The sequence below is a fragment of the Triticum aestivum genome, chromosome 5B (genome assembly GCF_018294505.1).
Source record: "Triticum aestivum cultivar Chinese Spring chromosome 5B, IWGSC CS RefSeq v2.1, whole genome shotgun sequence".
Lineage (NCBI taxonomy): Eukaryota > Viridiplantae > Streptophyta > Magnoliopsida > Poales > Poaceae > Triticum > Triticum aestivum.
In genome coordinates, this window is record NC_057807.1 from 605,195,944 (window position 1) to 605,201,110 (window position 5,167).

Genomic DNA, 5,167 nt, shown 5'->3' on the forward strand with positions numbered 1-5,167 from the left:
GTTTCCGTTTTTTTTTTGAGCAACAAAGCTAGGCATTTATTCAGGAGTTGGTATTGCTACCGGTATTACAGAGGTATCATGTGATTGCCCCAACCAAATGTGGCGGCCATGATCTAACTTAACAGCATGCCTAGCTAGTTTATGAGGCTCGAAGTTCGAGGCTCTAAATTCAAACTTAAAATAGCAAGAATTAAAAGAAGATTGCCATGAAATAATCTCTTTTACAACTGCACCATAATTTCCTCCCGACTTTTCTTTGATATGCTTCACCACCTCTTGGCAATCAGACGCGATCACAATTTTCTGGAGCCCCAGGTCTTCCGCTAGCGATAGTCCTTCTCTGCATGCCATTGCTTCCAAAGTAGCCGGATCGACCAACCCTCTAGTCACAAGCACCGATGACCCCAGATACTGGCCTGCATTATTCCTGCAAACTGCAGCAGCGGCACCAACTCCACGGAAAACAGCAGCGTCAACATTGCTTTTAGCATGGTCCTCAATGGCGGGAATCCATCTTCTTGGTGCAGAGGTAACTGGGATGTTCATGCAGTGGTTTATTGGCTTCTTTTCCTCCTCCAATTCTGATAAGAAATGAGTGATGAACATGTAAGTGGATAAAGGGCTTTGATGCAACCCTTCATGGATCAGCTTCCGTCTCGCCCACCAAATTGCCCATAGGGTAACTGCTACCTTAATGAACTTGTCGTGTGATATTTGTTCAATTATTGTGAATAACCACTTCTTCGCGTCATTTTCAGTGTTACTTCGCAGAACATCAATAAGCTCCTGATCCACCAATGACCATACACACCGGGCAGCAGTACACTCAATCAAGCTATGCTTCCAAGAGTCTGTAGATCCGCAGATGGCACACGAGCTACTTGTGGTCATGTTCCTATGCATTCTGACATCTTCCGTTGGGATCGATTGACGTGCAAGTCTCCACAGAAAGACCCTGATTTTAGCAGGGACCATAGTTTCCCATAAACCCTTCCAAGACGACTTCTCCTCCTGTCGGTTAGACGCACCTGGCCGTGACTCCAGCCATTCCTCACGCCTCCTCTTGGTTTCAACAATCATACGATAACAGGACCGAACACTGAAAACACCAGATTTCTCAAACATCCAAGACCAATAGTCCTCCACATTCCTCTGACAGACCGGGATTTGAAAGATTGCTTGTGCATCAAAAGGGAGGAAAACCTGTTTCACTAGCTCCAAATTCCAGCGTGCATTACCTGAGTCAATAAGTTCAGCAACTAGCTGCGGCGGATCAGGCACTCTGGCAACCAGAGGCCTCATAAGTTCAGGCCGAGGGATCCAGTTCGTATTCCATATCTCCGTCGCTGTACCATCACCGATTCTCCTGATTAGACCCTGTTTCATAATATCCCTTCCTTCCACTATGGATCTCCAAATCTGAGACGGATGACTTCCAATAGTGGCTTCTAGTATTGAGCAATTTGGGAAATACACAGCTTTTAAAATACGAGCACTAAGGGACTCTGGGGTGACCAAGATCCTCCATGATTGACGAGCCAGTAGAGCCAAATTAAACAGCTCGAAGTCACGGAACCCCAGCCCTCCCATATATCTCGGCATTGTCATACTGTCCCACGACACCCAATAGGGTTTCCTCTTCCCTTGCTCACTTCCCCACCAGAACGCACGTACGGCTGAGGTTAACTTTTCGCATAACCCTCTTGGCAATTTGAAGCATGACATTGAAAAAACCGGGATGGCCTGTGCTACGGACTTGATGAGCACATCCTTTCCCGCAGCCGATAGGGTTTTCTCCATCCAACCTCTTATTTTGTTCCATAACCGATCAATCAGGTACTTGAAAGCTCCGTTTTTGGATGAGCCCACATCCGTTGGAAGACCCAAGTATTTCGCGCTGAGCTGTTCATTGGGAACTTGCAAAATTTGTTTCACCTGTTCTCGAACCTGTTCTGGACATCCCTTGCTGAAAAAGCATGAAGATTTTTCACGGTTCACTCTTTGGCCCGAAGCCCTGGCATAGGTTTCCAATAAGAGAGACACTTCTTCCGCCCCTTCCGAATTTGCTCGAAAAAACAGCAGGCTGTCATCTGCAAACAACAAGTGGTTTATCGGCGGTGCCGTCGAAGCCACTTTGATTCCTCCTAGATTAGATGAGTGAACTCGTGATTTTAACAGGCACGAAAGGCCCTCTGCTGCCAACAAAAACAAATAGGGTGAAATAGGATCCCCTTGGCGGATACCACGCGTAGGGTTGAACTCCTCTAATTTTTCTCCATTAAACATGACTGAGAAGGAAACAGATGATACCATCCCCATAACAATATAAACCCAGTTCCGACTGAACCCAAACTTCAACATGATAGCTCTCAGGTAGTCCCACTCAACACGGTCATATGCCTTCATCATATCCAATTTTAGTGCACACGACCTGTGGATCTGAGCTTTATTTCTCTTCATAAAATGAAGGCATTCGTAAGCTGCAATGATATTGTCAGTGATCAATCTGCCCAGAACAAAGGCAGACTGCTCCTCAGAGATGATCTCCGGCAATATTAGCTTCAAACGATTGGCTATCAACTTTGATGCAATCTTATACAGTACATTACACAAACTAATTGGTCGGAATTGTGTGAGCAAAGTAGGGTTTTTTACCTTCGGGATTAGAACTAGCACTGTATTGTTTATATCTTTAGCACTCTCCTTGCCCGAGACAATACCCAGCACCACTCGAGTTACCTCTTCACCGCAAATCTCCCAATGATGTTGAAAAAAGTGAGCAGGGAACCCGTCGGGACCAGGAGCCTTTGTCGGTGCCATTTGAAACAACGCGGTTTTACCTCTTCTGCAGTGTACGGTGCATTCAGTTGTTCATTCATCTGGACAGTTACCTTAACTGGTACTGTATCCAGCACCTCCTCCATCTGATGTACCCCTTTCGACGTGTAAAGATTACCATAAAAAGTGTTGACCATATCTTTCATGGTTTGTATATCCTCCCGTATTGCCATCCTCTTGCACCAGCAGCTTGATCAGATTTTTCCTCCTACGCATACTTGCCCGTAAATGAAAAAAACGGGTATTCTTATCTCCAGCACGCAGCCAGTCAACTCTAGCCCGCTGCCTCCACATAAGTTCTTCTCTGTGATATAGCTCAACAAGACTTTCCTTGATCTTCAACTCTCTGTGAGAAGGACCGACCCTCCCTGGTACACCTTGCAAGATCTCCAGCTCGCGTTTTAGGGTTCGGATATGCTTACGAACACTCCCAAACGTCGCCTTGTCCCATGCAGATAGCGACAGAGCCAACGCCGCCAGCTTTTCTTTGATTTCCGCAACGGAGCTGCATGCAGGCACTCCTCCCCAGTCACTAGCTATCTTCGGGTGCAGTTGGTCATGTGATTCCCACATCGTCTCATAACGAAAGACATGCTGACATTTTCTTTCCCTGGCCTCGCCTTGCGGGTGTAATATTATTGGCACATGATCCGATGAACCTACTGTCAGGTGGTGTACTTGAGCCCTGGGGAATTGTGCAGTCCAGGCACTGCATGCGAGTGCTCTATCCAGCCGGACCCGAGTATATGAGCCTCCTGCAACCTTATGCTCAAAAGTCCAAGGAATACCTGTGTACCCTAGATCCAGCAAAGCACAGTCATCAACTACTGATCTGAAGGAAGCAATCTGGCTTTGACTTCTCTGCCCCACACCATCATGCTCTCCCGCGTACAATACTTCGTTAAAATCTCCTATGAGGAGCCATGGTAAAGGAGACATCCCTGCGATATTTCTGAGAGTGTCCCACGTATTTTGCCTTGACGCCACCTGTGCTTCTCCATAGACACATGTTAGTCTCCAAGGATTTGGGCCTGATTCATCAATTAATGCATCAATGTGATACCGAGAGTAACCATCAACTTTCAGCTTTATTTCATTATTCCAAAACACGCCTAAACCTCCACTTCTACCAGCACTGCTTACAGCAAAACTATTATCATAATCAAAAGAAGATTTCAAATTTTCGACACGCACCCTGTCTAGTTGAGTTTCCACTATACAAAGTACTGCCGGGGTAAACTGCTTTGCAAGGTCGCAAAGCTCGCGAACTGTCGCAGGTCTACCCACCCCACGACAGTTCCAACACAATATACTCATTGTGCCCCGTGGAGGCCGCTCTGGGTCTCCGCGATGGGCGCTTCCTTAGTCATGTCGGTGAGGTATTTCTTTGGTAAACCCTTCTCATTGCTGGCAACTTTGGCTCTCTTCTGATCTTGGCGCGATGTAGGGCTTGGGGGAACTACTGGAGGCGACGGCAGCATAAGAGCATCGGACCTTGGCCCCTTCGCAAAATTCCTACCTCCTGTTTTGCCCCCCAGCGACCTCTTCCTAGCTGCATCATCTTCCTCCATGAGATCATCATCATCCTCTTGACCTTCATGCTGCTGTGGCTGCTGGGACATGCCTCTGCCTGGGCCAAAACCAGCGCCGCCCCTCGCTGCACCACGGCCTAAGCCGCCTCTGCGAGCACGACCTTCTCCTGGCCCTCTTCCAGCCCCACGGAACCAACTTGCTCGCAGCTCCTTGAAAACCAGGGCCTTTGGAGGATGAATCCCATCCCCATGCTCCTTGAACTGGTGACCTAGATGGCCACACACTGCACACCAGTCAGGAAGGCGTTCGTACTTCACCAGAAAGATCTGTCGCTTGTTTTCTTTGACAATTGAAGTAGCGTTCTTCAGAGGCTTATTGACATCAATCTTAACTCGAACCCTATAGAAGTTTCCCTCAAAGTCGTGAGACTTAGGTTCCACTAAAATCACCTCGCCAATCTTCCCTGCCATTGCCTTCAGCATGGGGCAAAACCCATCAGGAAGATCATGAATCTGTGCCCATATCTCAATGGTGTCAAGCTTGATCTGGGACGGCTTTGTGAACCCATCATACGGTGCAATGATCACCGCATAACCCTTGTAATTCCAAGGTCCATCTTGCATTACTCTGTCCCAGTCACCCAAGCACGAGAACTGCATAGTGTATAGGTTATCTTCGAGGGGTCTAAACTTTACCTCTTGTGCCAGATCCCATGCTGCTCTCATAGTCTTGAAGAACCAGTATTGGCTATAGGATTTTTCAGTGTGAACCCTAGCCAATGCCATCCAACGGACCG